The sequence below is a fragment of the Ambystoma mexicanum genome, unplaced genomic scaffold (assembly GCF_040938575.1).
Source record: "Ambystoma mexicanum isolate Mex_15411 unplaced genomic scaffold, UKY_AmexF1_1 Mex_scaf45, whole genome shotgun sequence".
Lineage (NCBI taxonomy): Eukaryota > Metazoa > Chordata > Amphibia > Caudata > Ambystomatidae > Ambystoma > Ambystoma mexicanum.
In genome coordinates, this window is record NW_027182461.1 from 1,174,163 (window position 1) to 1,201,203 (window position 27,041).

The following is a 27,041-nucleotide window of genomic DNA, read 5'->3' on the forward strand; positions in this document are numbered from 1 at the left end:
GTTCCTCTTGAGGATCTTGTGTTATGGATAGTATTGAACACATCAAGTCCCCCAGTGAGCTGTCCTATTTTGGGTACATGCTTATCTCTGTGCCCGTGAAGGGATTCCCTCCCTCAACGGTGATACCCCCTATCCTAGAAATCCGTAACTGTCCCGTGTTTGTACTCTGCTGTATCTGCAAGGGTGCATGCTGTGACTGTCCTTGTGGCAGACTCAGTGGTGCTTGCTGTGGTTGCAAAGCATGTTGTATTCCCAGCACTTGGGCTTGATACACTCTTTGATCTTGGGCAAACCCATCCCTTTTTTGTGTACCATATGCAGGCGGAAAAGCGGTTCTCCCCCTCTCGAACTGCCCATTCTGTACATACCCTTGACTCCTACATGTTCGTGCTATATGCCCTGTGATTCCGCATGTCCATGTCCAACTTACAGGAGGAAGTCTCTGAATCTGCCCTCCCTGCATGCCCCGATTATCACTCTGCATGGGCTGAAACCCACCTTGGTTACTCTGAAAGTTCCCTTGATTATTCTGAAAGCCTCCTCTTCTGTGGAAGTTTCCCCTACCTCGTGATGCAAATCCATTCCCTCCTAGATCAAACTGACGTTGGTTATTCACCTGTAGCACACCTGTTACTTGCTGCAATCCTGGCCCTTCTCCACTAGTTAACATCGCCCGTTCTATAGCATACTTCGATAGTTTTTTCTGTACCAACTTATGTTATGGATACTTAGTAGAGCAAACGTACGCCCGAGGGCATCTTGGTACAGTCGGGTGGAGGAGAAAAATAAACCAAGTGGAGACAGAGAAGGCAACTAGAAAAGGGTGGTTTTCAAAAGTCTACGGAAAGTGAGATGATCCGCAGTAGCACGAAGAGCAAGAGGAGATAATTCCAAGATCTTGCAGCCACCACAGAAAAGGCTTGCCCTCCCTTACGGGACTGGCGATGGTGAGGGACTGTTCCAAGAAACAGATTGAGATCTGAACAGCCGGGTGGGGACGTAAGGAACAAATTTGGACCAGTAATACTCCGCTCCCATGCCATAAAAGGCACGATGCACCAGACACACAAATTTTAAGAGAATGCGGCTAGCAACGGGAAGCCAGTGAGGTTTCTTCAGCAGGGGGGGAGATATGGGAGGAACTTGGGTCTCTTCAAGCTTCCTATCTTCCTTTTTCTTTTGATTTTTCTCTCCAATCACAATGATGCACAATTGTCAACTCTTTCTGGCCATGGTTTCGCCTCCATACCCACCAGTTTCTTGAGCTGTCTCTCTACCTTGTCTGGTAGCCCTTAACATAAAATATGATAGAATGCGGGTATAGATTTTCCGCACTGCTTGTGCGTTTCCAAGCTCCACTGCTCCTGGGAATTCTGAATATAAGTCAATGGACCCTCCTTCCTGCATTTCACGTGCCATTATAGCGCCCATATCCGATGTATTGAACTTGAATCGCTTTCCAAACTGCTGCTCTACTATTGCTAAATGGTGCTCTGTCATGAGCACTGACACCTGCGTATCCTGTTCTTGACCAAATGTCATCTGCTCGCTCCCCAAGTATAGCTGCTAGGGGACCCTTATTGTCCCCTATAGCTAGCGTATGACCTCCTGTCGTTTTCTGTAATTCACAGATCCATTTTCCGGCCCCTGACGTCAAACCCTGGAGTTTGCACCTGAAATTATCCTTCTCCATTTGGGGCCATGGAATGTATTGTGGTCTGACCCCGCCTTTCTCTAGCAATGGGAACTCAGAGCCCAAAATCACATTCATCCCCCATCATCTGTCTGTCCATAGCAGGGACAATGATTCTGCACCGTCTTCTACCTGGCAATGACTTAATCTACTCACATAAGGTGGCGAGTCCCCTCTCAAACTATGGGATCACCCTTTAGGTCGATCTAGCCGCGCCAGAGGCTCTGACGCCTTAGATTTAGGTAGGTCAAGATCTGACCATCTTACTTCTCTCTCCGTAGAACACCCTCCTTCAGAACCATATACATTGGCGCCCTCCTCACCACAGAAGTTATCTCTATCTTTGTCTTGCCATATCCTGTCCCCAACTCGTGTGACTTCCCTCTTTCTCGTCTCTATTCAGAGTCGGCCTGTCCAAAGAGACAGCTCTGTGCTCTAGGCTAAAAAAGCGTCCTTCTTTTCCTTGCAACTGCATACTTTCAAATCGATCGGTTTTTCCCTTATCTTTCGATTCTTTTTTTGGTCCTCATCTATGATAAACCGTATCGATTTTTCTCTCCTAAAGCTCCTATATCAAAATTGTCCTCTAGATCTGTTCTACACGGCCCTGGCAGTGGTTTGTGTCGGGAAGAATTCTTCTAGGTCCTCCCATGCTACTACTGGATCAGACTCTATTAACTCTTTCTCTAAGCAATCAATGTTGTGTGCCCTTTGCCTTCTTTTTCGTTCTATTTCCTCATCGTCTTTGTTTCCTTGCTTCCTCCCTCACCCTTTCCTCTTCCCGTCTTTTCACCTGTCTTCGCTCATTTGCCCTACGCACCTGTTATTCCTCTTCTTTTCTAGCTTCTTGTTCAATGGCTCTCTGCCTATTTTAATTTCTTTGCTCCTCTGCTTTCTCCTGCTTCCTCAACTGTTCATCTTGATCCAGCTGTTCCCGTCTTTGTATACTTTCTTTTAACCTAGTTTTCCTTCAATCGTCTCTTTATCTTGCGTGTCCTGATCTTCCTTCTTCCTTACTTCCTCAATGCTCTTCATCAAGTTTGAGCAATATCTGACAGCCCATCCATTCATTCTGTAGGAGTGCTGCCTCGTCAGTTTTATCTTTCTCTCCTTTCCATCTCTTTATTTCTCTGTCCCTTGGGATTTTAGGAATCCCATCTCTTTCTAGAGTCTTTTCTGAACTCTTGTCACTGCTACATGCACGCGACGTATACGTTGGATTGCTATATCCTGTCGCTGCCTTAAGCTCTCTTAAAGGATATAATCCTTCATCTAGCATACTATTGCCATTTACTTCAGGCGCGGCAGGGGGAGCAGAAGGCTCTTCACCCCCTCTTTGCACAGGTTAAGCATCCAGTCTTGAGGAGGCGGGTCTTCCTGGTCCTCCTGGTACATTTTCCAGAGCTCTAAGCCCGCTAACCTTTTTTTCTAACTTCTTTCGTGTGTATGCTGCGTGCAAATATGTAGTCATATGTTCCAGGACCGCTTTGGACAACCACTTCCCCCTTGCGGCCATGGCATGAACATTTTGGCTGACCTACCCTTAACCCATTCTGCACTGTATTGTTTAAGCTGGCTGCCTGTATTGGCGGCTGTTTGCACAATTGTATAAGTGGAGTAATATCCTGCATCATGTCTTAGTCACAATCAACTGTCACTACTTAACGTTATTTTTACACAGATTAAATACTTTACAGAAAAAGAACACGATAGGAGCGTGAACCAATCGTTGCAGCGCCAAGCTTCTATATTACTTTTACTTTAGTCTTCTGATTTACTTGATCATCAGATAGGAAATAAATTATTTTTCAAATCTCAACATTTTCATCAGTCTATTTCTTCCTTGTTTTTCCAATATTTCATTTACTTACCACATATATCTCATGAAACATATAAACCGACAATACTGACAGACTAGCTGGCCCACATATACTTTGTTCCATGCTCCTCATGACTATTTCTGCCCCAAAAAATTACTCCAATGGTGTATGAGCTGTCCTCTCTAACGACACCTTGGTCGTTCGTAGCCTATACATCCACTTGGATTTTAAGACCAGCCTTTTCTAAACGTCCTTGACGTAGGTTAACAGGCATCCTATATAGATCACTCTGTCTATATACCTCAAACTGTGACGCTCATCGTCTTAAATAATAAAATGCCCCAACCAACCCTCCGTTACTTATATCTCCATTATCACTCTTCCCCACTCAGTGCTCATTGTTTGCCACCTCTCTCAGCCTACTCACCATTTGTTTTTTCAACTTCCGACCCTCGATCGTTGTCTCCTCAAACCAGCCGCTCCATCCTTCAGTCCGCTCAGTTTCCTGTAGATGTCGGGTAGGCATTTTATTTGCTTGAAAAAGAGGGACCCGTCCACCTGTACTTGCATGGTTTATTTGAAACTAGCGACTGCTATCTGCAAGAAGCTTTGTTCTTTCAGCTAAATGGCGGAGGACGTCCGATATTACCGGGACTCCAAAGCTTTCCAGATCAACAGATTTTTAACCATCTCTGCTACCAAGTGTACTGGGGCTAAACCGACCCAGCCCTTTAAGACGAAGTAACAATACTTTGAGATGGATGGAGATGCAGAATAAACTCCAACATCAATAACCAAAACTGACTCCGGAAGTTGGCAAAATAAGACTGTTTTAATGTCAGTTGTCTAAAACCGGGAGTTGCAACGAACTTCAACGCGTTTGCGATCTTCACACTCAATTCAACACATAAAAAAAGCAGGTTATGTACTACAAACTCATCACTATCAACGTCTACCTACATTGCAAACTACAAAAACCTATTTGGAATGGTGATGGGCTTATAAGGAACATATAGGTATACGTTCCGTACTGGTCAGAGAAAGTGATTGGGTATCTAACAAGTGGGCTACTAAGCCCTCCCCTAGTGCAGGTCATTCTGAAAGTCATTAAATACACTACGTCCCTTTGGTTATACAAACTATAAGGCCTTCTATTACATAACAAGGGGGGGTCTGGGAATCTCTCTACCAGCACGAACGCAGCCCAATGACCTGTTATGTGAATAACCGCTGGGAGAGACTCTACCAAGTCTTCAGCTCACTGTCCCTTTCACAGAGAAGAAATTTCCCTGCATATCAGTCTTTGTCCTGCTCAGGGGCAGTCCAGCACCGAAATACTAGGCAATTTTCCCTGGGCAGGACAAAGGCTTATATGCGGGGACATTTCTTCTCTGTGAAAGGGACAGTGAGCTAAAGACTTGGTAAAGCCCCCTTTGTTTTGCATAAATTAACTTGGTCTCACCTTAAGTTACCAGGGTGATCCAGACCTGGACCCCTTGCTCACTGTTCTTAGAGAGGCAGTTTCACCTCACTGATGCCCAACAAGGCTGAAACACGTGTATGAGGTTACTGTTGGTACTCTTGTTCAGAGGAGAATTGCCTAGCATTTCGGTGCTGGACTGCCCCTGGGCAGGACAAAGGCTGATATGCGGGGAAATGTCTTCTCTGTGAAAGGGACAGTGAGCTAAAGACTTGGTAGTCGCTTCCAGGGGTTATTCATCCAAGAACAGGTCATTGGGCTGTGTTTGTGCTGGTAGAGAGATTCCCAGACCCCCTTTTGTTTTGCCTTCTATTACATGTCCCTCTATAATAGGTTTGCACGCTGTTAGCTCTCTGTAATATTCCACATGCGTAAGCAACATGCAGGCTGGCATCCAGGTGCCAGTGGGCTGGTCATAACCAATGTTAGACAAAGTTTGTATGCAGTACCCTCTGGGACCGCTACACACAACTAGGACTGCAGATGTAAGCAAAACCAACCTTTGGTATAACTCTGTACCACACAGTATTTGGTAGCGAGCTGAGCAGCCAGGCTTATCTCAAGAGGGAATGTGAGCTTGTAAGGGTGTTACACAAAGTTCTACAATAGCAAGTATTCAGATACATTTATACTCGAGGTTCCTTGGTGAAACAGTTGTTAATGTATTACACAATCATTTAGAAAGCATTCACTAAAGGGGCAACCAATATCACACATTATACTACAATATTGATTACTAAGCAGTTGAGCTCCCTTGAAGTCGGAGCAAAATAGCATTGAAGTAGGAGCAAAAAAGGTATAAGTTGATGAAACTAATATTAGTTACTTTAAAACAGTGCAAATAGTTTGAGTTGATTTAATGAAATAGATGGGCCAAAGTCAATGGACTAGTATCTTGTATAAGTAAAAACGGTTCTGGTATTTAAAACAGAAAAGTCTTTGCCACGGTTCTTTGAAGTAGTTCACGGAAGAAAGGTTTGTATGTCGGGTCACAGGTTGACTAGGCCTGCAAGTTGCCAAAGTTCCACAAACTTTCACGGTGAGGTATGTTCTCCTGGTAAGGTTTTCACAGTACCTTTATTATATTGAAGAAAAAGATGCAGCTGAATTCTGTTCCTGGCAGTTCCTGCAGATCTCGCTGTTCCTGAGCCTCAGTTGTGGGTACAAGAGGGAGGACGTCAGGACTCCTGCACTGCACAGGGACAGATCGCAAAATTGGCAAATCTTCGATTCCAGTTGCTGTTCTTCAAGCACACAGTGTCCTTCTCCCTGGTTAATCCTATCCAGCTCCGAGAATGGTATCCAGGTGGCTTACGAGTTGATTGGTCCCACCAACTCAAAGGACGAAGTCGTCCTTGAACGGGCTTCTTTGTGGAGATGTACTTGGCGATTCAGACCTGCAGCAGGGCTCCACCGGGAAAAACAACGGTCCAGTAGTTGCAGCAGCCGTCCTCTTCCAGCTTGTCTTCGGTTCTTTCGTTCCAGTGGTCGACTCTCCTTCCAAGCGAAGAGACTCACTTTTTAAAAAGGTTTCTCCCATTCATTCCAGCCTAGCTGTCACTCGCCCAGTAGGGTGGCTGTCCTTGCCGGACAGTCAGCCAGCCAATCATGCCAGAGTGCATTTGGGTCTCCTAGGAGTCTAAGCACAGGGCGTTTCGGGCACCTCCCTTACTTCCTGGCCACCCCAGACACTCAGGCGCCAGAGGTGGTCTTCAGTCCTGAAGCCCGCCAAAGGCATAGGAACAAATGGACCAAACCTAGTTTGGTGTGCAGAGACCAACTCTAGAAGGACCTTTCCAAAAAGAAATGGCGAAGAAAGACCGGGCCTGTTTAAACAAAGGGGGCTCAGACGCCATCTTGAAAAACATGACGCCTGTGATTTTTAGATACCGGTGTTCGCGGTCGCGAAAATTCATGGTAGTTCGTTGTAAAACCACTGCCACCAGCCATTTCGATAGGAAAGGGTAGCATTTGACTGCTGCAAGAGTTTCTAGACATAGGGCATACTAGGTAACCCCTGCAGTACTCTATTGTAAGGTAGTTTATGCTGGGTCTAGGAATTTAAAAAGACTAAAGTCAATTTAAGTTTACATTCTCTGGGAAACTGTAGTTTATCCCAGAGAAGGTATTTAAACCTTGGGGCAGCCTAGAAAGGCTTCCCTGTGTCACTGCACTGAAGGTGCTGTGTAACACACATGAAAAGATTATGCCTATGGAGTTGTCTTAAGACACCATAATCAAAGAACACGGGTAAAACACACATCAAAATACATGAGAGAGTGGGGAAAAAAGGCTCACACTCGCTCCAGGAAAAGAAAATCAAGTCCTCAAAATCCAGCAAAGTTGCTGGGGATCTCTAAATTGAAGGGAATTAGCACATGTATGAGAATTCTCCCAAACAACCATAGCTTCCCACAAATTAATTTGTCTTCCATCATCACTCTTGTAGTTTTGCCAGTCAATTAGCCCTTTGAGGATTGGCCTTGGAACTGTTCTGTGCTTGAGAATAAAAGGGAGTATAGCATACTGTCTTCTTGGTTTCGATACAACTCGTCCTTGTCTATTTTCATCCAACCACGTGACTGCAGTCTATGATTTCACATGTTACTGCTTTTAAAATACTATTTGCTGAACCTCTGACGTCTTTAATATTCTCGCCCCTCACTGGACACAGGACATCTGCTCTTCTACACGTTCTGTAATTGTTCGTATGCACCTCCAGAACTAAGGATGGCCTTGACTTCTTGGTGTTGATCCAGCCAAACCCTTCTTTGATTCACCTCCATTCCATGGTTCAGCATTCAATTTCTTACTGCAACACACTGGAAAAGTTTCTGTTCACGGAATCCAGCTCTGCTAAAAGTGCATTGTGGAATATCTGAAGTCTATTTATCTACTATACATATACGTTTGTGCATCGCCGCAATCTATTCAATACATAGCCAGCCTTAACTTCGATCTGACTCTCGTTGTTACCACCACCTGCAAGAGATCTGGTACTCCCTTGGCCTCCTCCGAAGCCCCTCCGGACAAGGAGAGCAAAAAATGATATGCCATGGTTAGAAAGATGGCATCCACTGCAGCATACTAGGCGCGGGTAGCAAATAATTCCACCTTGCTATCCAGCTATGACTGCACAAAGTGGGATGAGGTAACGGCACTGGCAGTCAGCGCCAGAACTCTCCCTTCTGGCTGCCGAAGGCAGAGCTACAGCAGGCGTCCTTCTAAAAAGTAACTGACGCAGCTGACAACGCTGGATGCGTTATTACATAAGCCACCATATTAAAATGCCACGCCTGGCTTAGACAGTCAGGCTTTAAACTTGAAGCTACCTTACTGAATATGCCAGTAAGCCAAACGTGTTTGGAAAAGCGGTTGAAGACGCTCTTAAGTCCGCCAAGGATGAGTATGAGACTCTTAAATCCCTTGGCCAACTTACAAATGGACAACCAGGCCAAAGAGGAGGTGGTTTTTGCCATTTCCGGGGGCAAAACACGCAGAGGGGAACCGGGTACATCCAAAACCAAGGTTTCTCTTGGACTAGCAATCAACAAGCAACCCAGGGTTACTCCAGAGGTCAGCGCAGGGGCAGCGGAAAAGGGAGAGGCTCCCCTACCAGAGGTGGAGGGACACCCTCTAAGCAATGACGCCCCGTTACGTGTCTCCTCCAATGCCTCCCCAGTCGGGGGACAAATATATTTTTTCACCCACGCATGGGAGGGGATAACATCGGACAAATGGGTGTTGTCAATGGTAACAGGGGGTTGTATAGAGCTTCAAGGAAGACTGTCATACCCCCGCGCCAAAAGAAACCATTGCAGGAGGAACAACTAATCCTGTTAGAAGTAGTGAAAGCTCTACTCCTCAAGGACGCCATTTGAGGTTGTGCTGCACAAGAGGTAAACAAGGGTATTTATGAAACATACTTCCTTGTTCCAAAAAAAGATCTGACCATGCGCCCGGTTCTAGACCTGTGCCCTGCAAACAAATTTGTAAAACCACAAACATTTTGCATGACAACGCTACAAGAAGTAATCCCTCTGTTAAAACAGGAGGGATTACATGACAACATTGGACATGACATTTTCATATGTCAATGTTCCCAGCGCACTGCAGATTCTTGCGTTTCAAAGTAGCCGACCAACACTATCCGTTCAAGGTGCTGCCCTTTGGAATAGCCTCAGCTCCAAGGGTGTTCACCAAGGTACTGGCAGTGGTGGCAGCGCACCTACGCAGGGAGTCCATCCCAGTGTACCCTTACCTGGACGACTGGCTGATCATGGGAGAAAATTACCATCTTTGCAAAATAAACACGCAAAGGACAATAGACCACCTCTTCCAATTGGGTTTCTCAATAAACGAGAAAAAGTCAAGTCTGATACCAAACACATCAAAACAGTTCCTAGGAGCTGTATTAGATACAAGGACAAGCTTAGCCTACCCATCCATAGAGAGTACAAAATATGTTTCTTCAAATACCCCAGTATCAAGCTGGTCTCTGGATAAGAGTACACATAGAAATGCGTCTGCTAGGTATGATGGCATTGTGCATTTACCTGGTCCTCCACGCGTGCCTGCGAACAATGCAGGAATGGTTGGCGAAACGATGGTCTCAGGCAAGTGGTCAGTGGGCCGCTCTAGTGGTTGTTTCGTCAACACTGGTTCAGAACTTACGCTGGTGTTCAATGGAAAATCTACTCAAGGGGAAACCCTTCCACGAACCGGAAGCACAAGCGATCGTTGCAACAGATGCATCCCTTTCTGGGTGGGGGGGGGGGAGCCCACTACCTTCACCACACGGCCTGTGGTCACAAGTGACTGTACAGAAACACATAAACGTACTGGAATTGGCAGTCCTCAAGGCCCTACAAGCCTTTGAAGAACACCTGACGAACCGGTCGGTACAAGTCCTAACAGACAGCACCACAACAATGTTCTATTTCAACAAGCAGGGTGGTACAAAATCTCCAAATATGTCCAAGCTGGCACAGAAAATATGGAAGTGGGCACTCGCACGAGGGATTTCCCTGTCCTCCCAACATGTTCCACGGGTACTGTACACACAACCGCATCTTCAGTCCCTCTACCAGAAGAGTACTAGTGGCAACTACTCACACACCTAGTAGACTACATCTTCTCTCTTTGGGGATACCCTTCTCTAGACTTGTTCGCTACAAAAGAAAAAAAGCAATGCCTAGACTTCGCATCCAGGTTCACCCAGCCAGTCTCCAAGGGGAATGTCCTATGGATGAAGTGGTCAGGGATATGTGCTTACGCGCCACCCCTGACTCCTTTAATCAGCAGGATAGTGAACAAAATACACAGGGAACAGACGACACTCATCCTAATTGCTCCTATGTGGGTGAGACAACCGTGGTATCCACATCTGCGCAAGCTGGCGATTTGCGATCCCATCAAGTTCCTGTACCGGGTCAACCCTTGGACCCAACACGAGGGATCAACATTACACCCACAACTTCACTCTTTGAATTGAGCAGCATGGCTCCTGAATAATAGCGTTCGGACACCTTAATCTTCCTCAACGGTGTTTGGACATCCTAAAAGAAGCACGGAAACCAAACACCAGACTTGCTATTTCCACAACATTTGGTGCCAATCTAAACAGATCAACCCCATAGAGTGTACTCCATCACACATTCTTACTTTACTTACATGCTCCACCTATTGGATTCCGGATTCATCTTTACCTCTCAAAGTCCACCTAGCAGCTTTATCAGCTTACACCACATCTCAAAGAAAAATCTTGTGGAAAGTACCAGTCATTAAAGCTTTCATGGAGGGAGTGAAAAGAATACATCCTCCAGTCTCTAACCCCCCACCTGGTTATGATCTAAACGTAGTACTATCAAAACTCGAGACTTTGCAACAGGCTACCCTTAGACATTGCCTATAAAAATGCCTTTTTAGTGGCTATCACTTAAGAGTCAGCAAGATCCAAGCCTTGTCAGTGCAGGACCCCTTCTTTGTCATCCATAAGGACAAATTGGTTTTACAGACTCACCCTAGGTTTTCACCTAAATTAATTTCCAAGTTGCATGTAAACAAGTCTATTGAGCTCCCGGCCTTCTTTCAAAAGCCAACTAGCTCAGCTGAGGTCAAACCCCACATAATAGATGTGAGGAGAGCGGTTCTCTACTACGTAGATCAGACCAAACCGCTTAGGAAAACTGATCAAACTGTTTGTCTCCATGGCTACAAGGAGGCTGTGTTTCAAAGGGAGCAACCTGCAAATGGATAGTCCAATGTATACAGTTATGTTATTCATTATCAAACAAGACACTGCCTTCTACATCTAGAGCCCACCCCACACTGGGCACTGGGGCTACTTTAGCTTTTCTTGAAAACGTACCATTAGACATTTGCAGAGCAGCTACATGGAGCTCAGTTCACACCTTCACTCAGCACTACTGCATTGACACACATTCCAAACAGATACACAGGTGGGACAAGTGGTTCTAAAACATCTATTTGCTGCTACTCCTTCTCACAACCCACCACCTTCTCATAACACGGATCTAAGCAGATTACACAAGCAACATAAGGAATACATTACTCAATGTAATTGTATTTCTGGTGCTTGTATCTTCTTAGATTCACATGTGCCCACCCTTCCTCCCCTGAGAGAAGGTGCATGGATGTTTACATGAACTTTTCAGATATATGTATGTATCTGTTTAGTAACTATGTACTCGCACTCCTCATGTCAGAAAAAATACAATCTGAGGGACCTCCACGCGTGAGGGATCATGGGTACAGGGGACATCCCAATAGGGGATAGTATTACTGGCACGCCCTACTTCGATGCTCATTTTCGAGTTTCGAAAAACTAATGCTCCGCAGCTTCCACTAGACGTCGGCCTATGCATAGCATGTGAATCTAAGCAGATACAAGCACCAGAAATACGATTACAGTGAGTAATGTATTCCTTCTGATGCTTGTTAATCTGCTTAGAATCACATGCTGTGCATATAGTCCGATATCTAGTGGAAACCGCTGAGTATTGCATCTTGTCTTTCGAGGCTCGAAAGAGGACGTTGACATGGGTGTGCCTGTAACACTATCCCGAACGTGACGTTTAGTGTACCCAAAATCCCTCGCGCGTCGAGGTCCATCATTGTTTTTTCCGCCCAGCTAGCTGGTCGCCTTATGCAGAGCTCTTCCAAAAAATTTTGGGCTTGAAACCGATCAAAATTGTTCCGCCTCTCTGGCCTGGGGATTGGTTCCTCAACTGGCCAAGAGATTTTAGAGTGTAATATTCTTCCTTGGCGGACTTTAATGAGTCTTCTACGGCTTTGCCGAAGAAGACGGCAGGTTCAACCGGCATATTAAGTAGTCGCCTGGGTTTCAAGTTTAAAGCCAGTCTGGCGTAGCCATGCATGGCGCTTGATTATGGTCACCTTCTGCAATAATCCTGCCTGCATTATCTGCGGCATCTAGATTGTCCTTAAGAGTGCAGCTGGATGTTGCCTTGCTGTCCACTGCTACCAGGGTCAGTTGTGACTTTAGAGGCTCAGGAGCAGATGCTATCAGGGTAACTATCTCCTCCCATTTGTGACAGTTGTAACTTGCCAAAAGCGTAAAATTTGAGATCCTTGTTTGGAAAGCTGCCGAAGTCGCTACCTTTCTCCCCATTGCGTGCGTGTTTTGCTCTCCTTATCTTGGGGTGCCTCTGAAGCGGCTAACGGTGTTCCTGCCCTTTTACCGGTTGTAGTAACCACGAGCGAATCTGGCTTGAGCTGGCCCCTAATGTAGAGTGGGTCAGATGGAGCTGGGGAGAGGTTTTTCAACCCGAGGGTTGACTGTCTGGTTTGGTGTCTCTAGGGAAGGTTGAATCCTTCTTTGGACAGATTGAATAGGGATGAATTGGGTTGTGGCTTTCTTGTCCCCAAATATATCTTCTACAAAGTCTTTGCCAAGCTGAGTTTCTTGGGTTTGGATACCAAAGTGTTCAGCTGCCTTGATTAACATGTCATTATTGGCGAATCCTGCTGAATTGGTGAGGCCAGGTTATACTACACCTCATCATACAAATGATTAGTCTCTTGATAGGTTTCATTGTCATCCATGTCTGTGTGAAAATCATACAGATCACCTTGGATTGGTTGTACTGGACTTGGAATAGGGAGAACATCAGGTTGAGCTTTCTTAGCTGGGGGCTGTGAAGTGGAAGCCTCAGTTGTAGGAGGTGTGCTTTGAAAGTTCTGGTATGCCTGTGGGTTTTCCTCAAAGAAGTTGGCCATAAAGGTCATCCTAGTCATGACCCTGTCAGTCTTCTGCCGTCCATGTAGCTGAACTCGGAATAACACCAGGGTACTTAAGGGTAGAGTCCTGTCCTAGGGGTGTAGGATGGCCCTGGTGTGTAGGCTGGGCCGGAGTCTGAGGCTGGCCTTTGTTCTTTAATGCTTCAGACAAGGAACCTTCCTCCTGGGGGACAGTGTTTTTCCCTATGAGTAGGGGTAGATTTGTCCTTATTAGACTTCTCTTTGTGACGTTGACTTTTGGCTGCGGGGCGGACCACAGCCTCGTCTGCCAAAGTTTGGTCAATGTTTTGGGGACAGCGTCTTGCTTGGCCTTAGACTTACGTGGCCTGTCATGAGGTGATTGGGACCTCGAATGCTCAGGGATTCTGTAGACCTTCCCCATGCCGCCGTGTGTGGGCTTTTAGTCGACAACGTCAACTCCTTGCCATGGGCTGTGTGCTTAGTGCCAGGGGTCGTGGTAGTGCTCTCGCTGCCGGGTGTCCCCGTAACAGCCGTTGGCCTGTTCCCAGTCGCCTTCAGTCTGTAAAGACCGCAACCCTGCTATCTACAGCAGAGGCACCACCTGATAAAGATTGTAAAAAGCTTTACGCAGTGGGTAAGAGAATGACCACTGCTGCAGCGTACTCCACAGGCATAGCCAACAATACCACACTGTTGGCTAGCTACTCAGACGTTCAGTGGAATTTATTGCAGGAGGGCCTTTAAGAGGTCCCGGAACCTCTGCAGGCTAGATTGCTTGCGATTGTATCAGAAGGCAAGCAGTTAAATCAAAATATTCTGAAGAATACTTCGGAAGTTGCTGAAACAGCAGGTAGGACCTTGGCCCAGGGCACCCTATTAAGCCTGGCTAAGAAATTCGGGTTCAAGCCAGAAACCCAGGCTTCTTTAATCAATAAGCCAGTAGAGGAGGCCAATCTATTCAGCAAGGCTGTTGACGAGGCACTGGAGACAGCAAAAAAGAAGCATGAGACTCTGAAAAGCTTAAACCAAATTACTCTGAAGAATTTTCATCAGAGGTGGAAGTTCTCGTTGTGCCTTTCGGGGGCAATCCTACTTTCGCTCCCCTCACAACCAGTATGACGGATCGAACACCAACACCACGTGTCCACCTAGAGGACGACAACACGGGAAGGGCAGGGGCTGGAATTCCACTCCCAGAGACCCCCCGGCCTCAGGTCAGAAATGACCCTCAGATCCGGGTCCCCTCCCATTCCTCCCCGGTCGGAGGATGCCAAACGTTATTCCTTCATGCATGAGAGGTGATAACAGACCAGTGGGTACTCAAGACCTTCACCCATGGGTGCTGCATAGTTTTGCCGACCAGATCAATTCAGACCCCCAAAATGAAGACGCACGATGCCGTAACACCTACGCATCCTGCTGCAAGAGGTAGAGATCCTGCAGGAAAAGGGCTCCATAGAAGTCGTCCTCTTCTACAGGTAAACAAGGGTATTTATTCAGTGTACTTCCTTGTACCCAAAAAGGATCTCACTATGCGCCCTGTGCTAGACTTGCGCACAGCGAAAAAATGTGTCAAACCTCAAGTTTTGTATGGTCACACTGCAAGAGGTAATTCCTCTAACACTGGGATTACATGGCAAAATTGTACATGAAAGATACATATTTACATATTTCAGTGTTGCCGGCACACAGAAAATACCTGAGGTTCATGAAAGAGGGCAAGCACTATCAGTTCAAAGTACTTCCCTTTGGCATTGCTTCAGCCCCAAGGGAATTTACAAAGGTACTGGCGGTTGCGGCAGCACATCTGCGCAGGCAAGCTGTCCCAGTTTCTCCTTACCTCGCCGACAGGCTCACAATAGGGGACTCCTAAGGAACATGCCTGTCAAATGCTCAAGGACGACATACTACTTATTCAGTCTGGGATTCTCCATAAACGAGAAGAAAACCAGCCCAGACCCCAGTCAAATCAAACCGTTTCAGTGAGCTCTGATTCGGACAGAAGAGTGACTCGCCTTCCCCTCCAACGAGATGGTTCAAAACATGCTGTTTCAGATCCCTTCGTATGTAGCTAGTCGGGAGGTGATGGAAAGCAGAGCCATGCGACTGTTGGGTATGATGGCGTCCTGCATTTACTTTGTGCCTTGCACGCATCTGCGCATGAGCCCCATGCAAAAGTGGCTCAGCAGCCTGTGGTCAGTCCAGCCGACAATGGGACGATCTAGTGGTTGTCTCAGCAGCCCTCGTTCTCTCCCTGCAGTGGTGGTCAAGGGAGAACCTCTTGAAGGTGAAATCCTTCACCATCCCTGCAGTGGAAACCACACCTACGACAGATGCATCTCTCACAGGGTAGGGGGGGCTCACCTGCTTCAACAGACAGTGCGCAGACTCTGGTCTACAGAGGTAACATCCAACCATATAAATCTGTTGGAGCTCCTAGCTGTATTCAAGGCACTGAAAGCTTTTCAAACAGTTGCAGGGGAAGACTGTACTGATCCTCACCAACAGCAGCACAGCCATGTACTACCTGAACAAACAAGAGGGCACTCCCTCTCCAGGGCTATCCAAACTGTCCCGGAACATTTGGAAGTGGGCTCTCAGACGCAAGATGTTCCTGTTCCAACACGTTCCTGGGGAACTCAATCTTATGGCGGACGAACTCCGCATAGACTTCCTGCTGCCTTTAAAGTATGAATGGCACCTACATGTAGACATATTCTCCAACGTTTTCGCAGAATGGGGCTTCCCAGAGATCGACCTGTTAGCAACTCTGGAGAAAGCACAATGCCAAGATTACACCTCCAGGTATTCACAGAACTGATTCAAGGGGAACGGTCTCTGGATTACATGGCCAGGGAAATGTTTTGCGCCCCCCCCCCCCCAGCCACCTCTGCCCTTCCCCTCTCCCGACTCCTTTACTCAACAAGATTTTGCACAAGATGCACCAGGAACCAGTCACTATGATTTTGGTGGGCCCGACAACCCTGGTTCTCGCATCTGATGGAGATGTCTCGATATCTTCCCAGGAAACTGCCCTGCCCTTACAACATGTTATCTCAGGACAAAGGAGAAACACTTCATCCATGCCCGCAAACTCTGAACTTAGAGGCCTGGCTCCTGAGGTCATAGAGTTTGGGCACCTCTAACTTCCTCAGGGAAGCATGGACATTCTTGGGGAGGCAAGAAGACCTAATACACGATACTGCTACTCCAGTTAAATGGAAGTGTTTTGTTTTTTGGTGAAATTCCAAGAGCATAAATCCAATTGACTGCTCGCCTACACATTGTGTTGTACCTGACTCACTAGACTCAGGCCTGGTTTTTAATTCATTAAAGGTTCACTTAGCGACACTCCACCTACACTACATCACAACAGAAGGTTTTGTAGTGGAAAATACCAGTGATCAAGGCTTTTATGGAAAGGGTTAAAAGAATGTACCCCCATTTCTAACCAGGTTCCTGGATGGGACCTAGATGTGGTACTGACCAGACTTATGGGGTCTCCTTTTGAGCCTATGCATAAAGCAAGCCTCAAGGCTCTTACCTACAAGACCGCCTTTCTAGTGGATGTCACTTCAATAAGAAGTTGTTGAACTCGGGCCCTTTCGATTCTTGACCCTTTTTGTTACAGTTCAGAGATAAGGTAGTTCTGCGCACTCACTGTAGATCTGCACCCAAGTTTATTTCCAAGTTCCATGTGAATCCGTTTATAGAACGGCCTACTTTCTTCCAGAACCCCACGGATGTGGTGGAGAAAAGCCTACACACACTAGATGTGCACAGGGCAGTCATTTACTATCTGGAGAAGACTAAACCACTAAGAAAAACAAACCAGTTTTTTGTGTCAGTGTCAGCTGATAGCAAAAATGGGACCTTGTCTCTAAATCGGCAATCTCAAGGTGGATTGTCAATTGCATCACATTGTTACTCTCTTGCTAATAGAGAACTGCCCTTCATGCCTAGAGCACATTCTACTCGGGGCACTGGGGCATCCATAGCATTCATTGCAAATGTTCCCCTAGAGTCCATTCGCAAAGCGGCAACCGGGAGTTCTGTACACACCTTTACAAAACACTATTGCCTAGACACTCATTCTAGGTCCGATTCTCAGGTGGGACAAGCAGTACTAAGACATCTTTTCACTACTATTACTTCTCACAACCCACCGTTAACTCCAGGTACTGCTCGCTAGTCTATGCACAGCATGTGATTCTAAGCAGGTTAACAAGCATCAGAAGACATGCATTACTTACAATCATCAGAAATGCTATTATGGTATCTGTTTAGATTCACATTCGCCCAACCTTCCTCCTGGCTTGGATGGAAGGAACATAGACGTCTTGCTACTTTTCTCTTTTCCATACTTGGAATAGTCATAAGGCTCCCCCACGGCAGTTAAAAATACAATCTGAGGGACCTTGACGTGTGAGGGATTTTGTGGGCACTACACGTCACGTTGGGGTTAGTGTTACAGGCACGCCTATGTCGATGTTCCCTTTCGATCCTCGAAAGACCAGTTGCAATACTCTGCGGTTTCTCTAGATGTCAGAAATGCTGTTACAGTAAATAATGCATGTCTTATTCTGTAGCATGAGCAGCTTCATCTAGTCTAGGTGCGTCAATTCTGCTTCTCTTACGTCACCAATGCTCTTTTGCTCTGTTTTCCCACTTCCTCTGGGATTTCATTCAAATGGCCATCATATTGTCATGTATGCATGTACAGCTTTATCAATGGAAACCTTACTTCCAAGATACTTTGGTATTGGTATCCTTACTGGTACTACACGTGTCTTAACATTCTGGCTCCAAACATATAGGCATCATGGGGGAGGAGCTTTGGGTGGGGGTACTTGGCGCCACCTCTACAAGACTAGTTAAACTCTTTCTGTCCTTTTCCAAACCTGCTTCGACTACTTCATCGAGTCAGTGGAAAAGACAGACTCGACTGACCCTTTCGGCTTTGGAAGACCACACGGGGCCTATGTCCTTACTGTAGGTAAAGTGGGGTGGTCATTGTAGAATGCATTTTCCCCTCCTCCCCCTTTCTCGCCTGGCTGCCATTCCCCATAAACATGGAGAAAACTCCATGTAAGTCTTGCCCCACGTGCAATACAAAATTCCTGTGCATAGGCAAGCACCGGGTGTGCAATTTGTGTCTAGCTCATGATCACGACGAGGGGCATTGTCGAGCCTGCAAGCTCTTCAAACCAAAAACTCTCACAGAAAAACTAAACGCTGGGCCCATCACACCATGTAGGCTGAGGCCGCCATGGAGGGAGCCTCCATTGATGGCAGCGTAGCAGTCTTTACAGACTGAAGGCGATGGGGGAAACCGTTAGGCTCCCGAGTGCAGGCCCTGACCCCATAGACAAGCCAGCAGATGTTACAGGGACATCCTGCAGCGAGAGCACTACCACGACCCCTGGCACTAAGCACACAGGTTGTGGCAAGGAGTCGTCGTTGTCTACTAAAAGCCCACACACGGCTTAAAGGGGATGGTCTACAGAATCCCTGCCCACTGAGCACTCGTGGTCCCGATCGCCTCATGACAGGCCCCGTAAGTCTAAGGACAAACAAGACACCGTCCCCAAAACATTGACCGAATGACTAACGTTGGCAGACAAGGCTGCAGTCCGCCTCACAACCGAAAGTCAAGATGACAAAAGTAAAAAACGGCTGCAAGCTCTAAAGACACTAGTTTATCCCACCTAGTGAAAAAACATGTCCCCGAGAGCCTGCTCAAGTCCAAAACACTCCAAGAGCCCCAATCACAAAGAGAAGTCTAATAAGGACATGCTTACCCCTACTCGTAGGGGAAAAAACTGTTCCCCAGGAGGAAGATTCCTTGGCTGAAGCCTTAAAGAATAAAGGCCAGGCTCCGGCACCTCCTGCACCCCAGGGCCATCCTACACCCCTAGGACAGGACTCTACCCCTCAGTACCCTGGTGTAATTCCGAGTACAGCCACATGGACGGCAGAAGACCTAGACCGGGTCATGACTTGGATGACCTTTATGGCCAATTTCTTTGAGAAAAACCCACAGGCATACCAGAACTTTCAAAACACACCTACAGCTGAGGCTTCCACCTCAGTCCCCAGCTAAGAAAGCTCAACCTGATGCTCTCCCTATTCCAAGTCCAGTACAACCAATCCAAGGTGATCTGGATGATGTTCACACAGACACGGATGACCATGAAATCTATCAAGCGACTGATAATTAGGAGGATGATGATGATGAAGAGGTGTATAACCTGGCCTCACCAATTCAGTAGGATTCGCCAATGGACAATCGGCCTCTCCATAATGACATGTTAATCAAGGCAGCTGAACACTTTGGCATCCAAACCCAAGAAACTCAGCTTTGCAAAGACTTTGTAGAAGATATATTTGGGGACCAGAAAGCCGGCACCCAATTCATCTCTATTCTTACATCTGTCCACAGAAGGATTCAACCTTCCCTAGACACCAAACCAGACACGGGCAGTCAACCTTCAGGTTTAAAAACTTTTCTGCCTAGCTCCATCCGACCCACTCTACATTAGGGGCCAGCTCAAGCCAGATTTGCTTGTGGTTACCACAACCCATAAAAGGGCAGGAACACAGCCTCTTCAGAGGCACCCCAGATAAGGAGAGTCAAAAACTCGACACAATGGGGCGAAAGGTAGCAACTTCGGCAACTTTCCAAACAAGGAGCACAAATAATTTGATGCTGTTGGCAAGTTAAAATTGTCACAAATGGGACGAGATAACTGACAGCATCTGCTCCCGAGCCTCTAAAGTCACAACTAGCCCTGTTAGCAGCGGACGGCAAGGCAACATCCAGCTGCATTCTTAAGAACAATCTAGATGCCGCAGATAATGCGGGCAGGATTATTGCAGAAGGTGGTGACCATAATCGAGCCACGCATGGCTGCGCCAGTCTGGCTTTAAACTTGAAACCCAGGCGACACTACTTAATATGCCGGTGGAACCTACCGTCATATTCAGCAAAGCCGTCGAAGACTCATTAAAGTCCGCCAAGGAAGAATATTGCACCCTAAAATCTCTTGGCCAGTTGACGACCAAACTCCCAGGCCAGAGAGGCTGAAGCAATTTTGATCAGTTTTGCGCCAAAACGCAGAGGCTCTGGTTACGGACAGGGTGAAGGCTCTTCCTGGAATAACAACCAGGGTTAAGCCTCACATGGATACCAAAGAGACCAGCGCTGATCTCGTGGCCGGGGGAGGTCCTCCACATCTAGAGGTGGGGTTAACCGCTTAAGCACCGACAGCCCACTACAGGTCCTCTCCCTGGCCTCTCCAGTAGGAGATTGCATCTCACAATTCACCCACGCATGGGAGGTAATACCCACGGACAAGTCAGTGCTATCGACAGTAGCGGAAGGTTGTGAGGAGCTCATCCAAAAACCATCAAACTATTCCCTGTGTCAGAGAAAATCGATGAGGGAGGAACTCCTCCTTCTTGAAGTGGTCAGCGTGCCTCTATGCAAAGACGCCATAGACGACATACCAGCGAACAAGGTAAACAAGGGTATCTATTCAACCTACTTCCTTGTGCCAAGAAAATATCTATGCGCCCAGTTTTAGACTTAAACCCTGCAAACACTTATGTAAACCCACAAAGATTCCAAATGACACGTCTACAAGAGGTAATCCCCTTGCTAAAGCGGGGAGACTACATGGCAAAACTGGATATGAAAGATGCCTATTTTCATATTTCAATGTTCCCAGCGCACAGAAATCTCTTGGGTTTCAAAATGGCTAACCAGCACTACAAATTCAAGGTGCTACCCTTCGGAATACTGTCTGCTCCAAGGGTATTCACCAAGGTTCTGGCAGTGGTGCTAGCGCACCTGTGCAGGGAGGCAATCTCAGTGTACCCCTACCTGGCCTATTGGCTGATCACAGGGGAAATCACCCCATCTGTGCAAGCAAAACATGCAAAAAAACCATAAACCTTCTTTCAATTGGGCTTCTCAATAAACGAAAATAAGTCAAGCCTTGTGCCAAACACAACAAAACAGTTCCTTGGAGCTGTCTTAAACACAGAAGCAGGGTTAGTCTTTCCATCTATGGAAAGGGTTCCAAACATGTTACTGCAAAAACATCTGTACCAAGCCGGTCACCAGATAAGCGTACGCAAAGCAATGTGAATACTAGGCATGATGGCGTTGAGCATTTATCTGGTCCCACACGCACTTCTGCGCATGCGCCCCATGCAGGAGTGGTTGGTGAAACAATGGTTTCAGGCAAGCAGTCAGTGGGATGATCTAGTGGTCGTTCAGCTAACACTAGTACAAAACCTATGCTGGCGGACAAAGGAGAACCTGTTAAAGGGAAAACCCTTCCACAACCCGGAAACGCAAGCGGTCGTTACAACAGACGCATCACTCTCCAGCTAGGGGGCACATTACCTTCACCACACAGCACATGGTCTGTGGACTCTCATCATTGCACAGAACCACATCAACCTGCTGGAACTCCTAGCAGTATTCAAAGCGCTTCAAGCATGCGAGGTGCAACTGACGAACCAATCGGTTCATATCCTAACCGACAGTACCACTGCAATGCTCTATGACAACAAGCACGGGCACACTCTCTCCAAATCTGTCCAAGTTGGCACAGAACATATGGAGATGGGCACTCGGATGGGGGATGTTCATTGCCTCCCAACATGTTCCAGGGGTACTCCATACTCTAGCAGAGACTCTGAGCAGAGATCTCCTACCAGAGGAACACGACTGTCAACTACACCCAAGTGTCGTAGTGGGTTACCCCACACTAGACTTGTTTGCTACAAGAGAAAACGAGCAATGCCCAGGCGTCTTGTCCAGGGTCCCCCAACCAGACTCAAAGGGGAAACCCCTATGGAGGAGCTGGTCAGGGGCATTTGCTCATGCCTTTCCCCTGACTCCTTTAATGAGCAGGGAAGTGATCAAGATTCACAGAAAACAGATGACTCATCATAGTTGCTTCCATGTGGGCAAGGCAGCCATGGTATCCACCTCTGCGCAAACTGGCGATGTTCTATCCCATCAAACTTGCGTGCCAAACCAATCTATTGACCCAACACAGGGGCATAACAGTGCACTTAACCGCACTCCATGAACTTGGCAGCAAGGTCATACACTTTGCACATCTTAATCTACCACAACCGTGTATGGATGTCCTCAAGGAGGCACGTAAACTAAACACCAGACAGTGTTGGTGGGACCAATCAACTCAAAAGTAAGCCACATGGACATCCATCTTGGAGCTGGTTCCACAGAGTTGCTGCTGGAAACTGTATATCCAGGGAAAGGAACACTAGATTGTGTGTGTTGCTTTAAGCTGGCCAAGAGCTCCATGAAGATCCTCCGGACTCCCAGGAAACAGGACTGACCGAGCCTGAGCACCCTCAAGAGAGTGGAATCCGAGAAGCAAGGAAAGTCCACCTCGACAGCCAGGAACCGCGGTGTTGCTATTTGCGGTAGACGTGCAGAGCTGAAAAACTGAACCGCCACTGAAAGTGAAGGTTGCCGGTTGCGAGTTTTGACCGTCCCAGTGTATTGCAGGAGTCCCCCGACGTCCTCCCTCTTGCCCCCACAGCTGATGCCCAGGAACAGTGAGACCTGCAGAGCTGCACAGGAACAGGTGTCATCTGCTGCATATTTTCTTCATTTTAAAGGTACTGTACAAAGTCTAAGAGAACTTGCCTCTTGCTGTAGAGTTGCTTACATCTTCTACCACTCAGAAGTGTAATCAGCTTGTGGCCCTACATTTGATTCTTTTCTTCAAAGACTTCTAAAACATTGTGCAAAGACTTTTCCATTTACCTACCAGAGGTGCTTCATCCTATATAAGACTTTTGCCCATTGACTTTGGCTTAGTCTATTCTACTGAATGACTCTTTCTGGGGGGCTCCAAAAGTATTTGCCTGCTTAACAATAATTGTGGTCTCTTGTATGTTCTAAATTAAGTTTCCTTTTACTTATTACTATATGGTCGTAAATGCAACTGTGATATATTAATGTCCCCAGCACCCTAGCAACATAAGTCACCTGAGGGTGTAGGGTAGTGTCTGTGGGCCATCCCAAAAGGGCATTTACTGAATTAGAGATATTAAGAGTGTGTATTTCATGAAGTGTATTTGTGTTATTATATTGCTCCCTTCTGAAGAAGGCTTATTCTAACTGACTGATAAATACATTATTAATTGTTTATTCAAGAAACCTTGAGTATAAGTTTATTTGAAAACTTGTTACTGTAAATCTCTAACTCCGCTACAACTCACATTGACCCCTCTTGAGATAAGCCTGGCTGCTCAACACGCTACCAAAACTGTGTAGTACACGCTTATACCAAAGGTTGGGTTTCCTATACCTATACCTGTACTCATTGTTTGTAGTGTTCCCAGAGGGACTGCATACAAACCTTGCCCAAGAGTCACCCCTAGCAACCGGCCATCTTTCAAACAAGTGGCACTTCGGTGTTTCAGCTCCTCAGGACTTCTGTAAGTAGCAACACTGTGGTTTCCGGCTGTCGATGGCCTTTCTTTGCTTCTGGGGTCCTGCACTTTGTTGAGGGGGCTCAGGCCCCGTCAGTCCTGCTTCCTGGGAGTCCACAGGATCTTCCTGGAGTTCTTGAACAGCTTAAAAGCAAAACACAGTCTGGTGTTGCTCTCCCTGGCTCAACGGTTTCCAGCAGCAACTCTGTGGAAATTCAATCAGCTCCGAGAAGGATGACCAGGTGGCTTACTTTGGAGTTGATTGGTCCCACCAACTCAAGCGCAGATGTCGTCCTTGCAGGGGCTTCTCTGTCGATACAACGCAGCACATCAGCATGGCTTCACCGGGCAAACCAACGGTCCAGCAGGCGTCCTCTTCAAGTTCTTCGGTTCCTTCGTCCAGTGGTACTCTGCCTTCCAATCCAAAAGCCTCGCCTTTTATTCAGTTCTCTCGCATTCATGCCAGCCTAGCTGTCAGTCACCCAGCAGGGATACTGTCCTTTCCGGACAGTCAGACGGCCAATAACTACAGAGTGCATTTGGGTTTCCTAGTAGACTAAGCACAGGGAGTTTCGGGCACCTCCCTCACTTCCTGCCTACCCCAGACACCCTGGAGCCAGAGGCAGGCTTCACTCGTGAACCCCGCCAAAGGCAAAGCGAACAATGGGACTAAACCTGGTTTGGCGTGCAGAGAATCTCAAGAAGGAACTTTCCACAAAGAAATGGCGAAAAAAGACCAGGGTCATTTTGACAAAAGTGACACCCTTGGGTGCTTTACTGGAGCTGCGAACGCAGCCTGTGGTAAATGCAAACCACGGTAGTTACAACAAAACCACTGCCTCTAGCCATTCAGTGAGAAAAGGGTAACATAAATCTTTTTACATGAGAAGCTAGACAAAGGAGATACTAGGTAACCCCTTCAGCACCATATTGTAAGGTAGTGTATGCTGGGTCTAGTAAGTTTCACATGTAAGTAAAGTCAATTTCACTTTACTGCTCTTGGAAACAGTAGTTTATCCAAGAGAAGCTATTTAAACATTTGGGAAATCTGAAAGACTTCCCTGTGCCACTGCACTGAAGGTGCTGTGTGACACAATGTAAAAGATGGAGTTTGTCAGACTCCACAAACAAAAGAAACAGAGTTCAAAATCACATTGAAATGCATGAGAGAATGGGGATAAAGGATCTCTTTCTCTCCAGGTTAAAAAAATTAAGTCCTCAAAATCTAGCAAAGTTGCTGGTTGTCTCGAAGGTGGAGGGAATTAGCACATTTCTGAGAATGCTCTTTTTGATCAAACAAGACGCTGCCTTTCACACCAAGAGCTCACTCCACAAGGAGCACTGGAGCCACTCTGGCATTTATCGTAAATGTCCCCTTAGACAGCATTTGCTAATTGGCTACATGGAGCTCAGTACACACTTTCACTCAGCACTACTGCATTGACACCCATTCCAAAGCAGATGCACATGTGGGACAAGCGGTTCTAAAACATCTATTTGCCGCTGAACCATCTCACAACCTACCACCCAACATTTCTTTTTTTCCCATAGACATAATGGGAAAATATTTGTTGCACCTACAGCCCAAACCGCTGGACGGATTTTCCCCAAATTTGCAGCAGGAGCGGCGGCTTGGTCCCAAAAGTGTGCTTTTGTTAATTTGGTGTAAATCAGTTCAGTAATTATTATTTTTTTTAAATGACCAAAACATAAGGCAAACAAATGAGTGATATCTATGAAGGTCCTTTTTCACGACTGCTGCTTTGACGTTCCATTCAGAGTCCTTCCTTTCGTCACCAGACCAAGCAATTGGGAGACGGGGCCAGTCGGTGCTGCACAGACAATAATCTAGCTGCATTTTCTTCCACCACCCTAGGGTACTGTGGGGCTCAAGGTAGAACTTGCCTCAATCCAAATAGTTGCTTCAGTGTGAATGGAGTGCGACACCAGGTGTTTGGAAGACGACCCATACTTCTTGCCCAGTCTTACAGCTTGTGCTGTTAATTTTGTTCTACTAAAGCATTTTATTTAGAGTAACTGAAAGTATCACTTTACCTTTTCTGCTGCTAGACAAGACTTTGCTCCCATCATCTGCTGACTTCGATGAACTCTTGACTAGTTTGGGATTGGACTGCTAAAGTAAGGATTGTTGTAAAGTGTTAGTAAGAAGTAAAGTACTGCTGCTAGTGCTGAATGACACCTTTTTCCATCCTACAGACTTTGCTCGAGTGACTTTGTAAATGAGTGAAACTGTCACTTCACTAACAGTTGCAGGTACAAGTCACTACTATTTATACAGTAAAACTGTCATTTTTCTGTAACCATTGTGGGCGTGAGCCACTGCTATTGAAGCAGTCACCTGTAAAAAGTATTGCTTATGTTTCCTATGTGTATTGGTTAGTCTAAAATAGTATTTACTTAACTTGCCATGTTTAGATCAAAGAAATGTACATTTTATTATAACTGTGTGTAAGTTTCTTTGGGTTAATATATTGACTGGGTTCATTGTACTTGCCTGCAGCTCACATAAACCTGGCTGCTTTTCCATTCTACCAATCTTTTGGGTGGTACATACTTCTACTATGAGTTGCGGACCTGTATACCAAGGGATATTTTTATAGAGTCTCACCTTCGATTAGAATTTAGGAAAACTCCCCTAACACAATACTATAATTGTACATTATCTAGCAACTTGCATTTCAGGAATATAATTGCAGGACTGGCTTTGAAAAAAGACAAAGTAGGCAAGTAGTGGTCTTTGCCAGACAGGATATATTTGGAATAATAAAAGAATCATCCTTTGGCACTTTAAGTGCTGAGGAGATTATTGTACTCGCAGTGAACAGAGAAGAGGTGGAGATAGCCCTATGGGCAAGAGAAATGCAGGGTAAGTTGCTGTTTTGAACATGATTATTGAAATAGCTAGCTGTGATACACAGGTGTCAATATAATTAGCAAACATAGAGAATAGCATAGCAAATTGCTATGCAACACTGCTTATTTTATACCTTGTTACTAGATCTATACTTAACATGACATTGCTTATTCTTACATGGACGTACATCACAAGTGTACTTAAAAAATGCACTCCAAGTGGGGCAATACCATGCAGTTTAATTTGGATGCAAAGCCATGACCTGTGAATCCTTGGTGTCAAATGCTGGCAATATTTCGGCAAAGCCATCCTCAATGTTTAGAGTCAAAACTGGCATTTTTGGTCTAACGTATATCTACAAAATGTACAGCCGGGTATGGAATTGTTTTTTAGCACACATACTGCATGTTTTTTCCTGTGCAGAGTTAGCAGGTTTTTGCCCTT

General features: G+C 46.3%; 1 protein-coding gene across 2 annotated transcripts in view; it reads left to right on the forward strand.

Annotated features, from left to right (window-relative positions):
• The window catches only part of SUPT16H (SPT16 homolog, facilitates chromatin remodeling subunit), a 979,449-nt gene that overhangs the window by 387,567 nt on the left and 564,841 nt on the right, over window positions 1–27,041 (forward strand). The window lies entirely within an intron of this gene.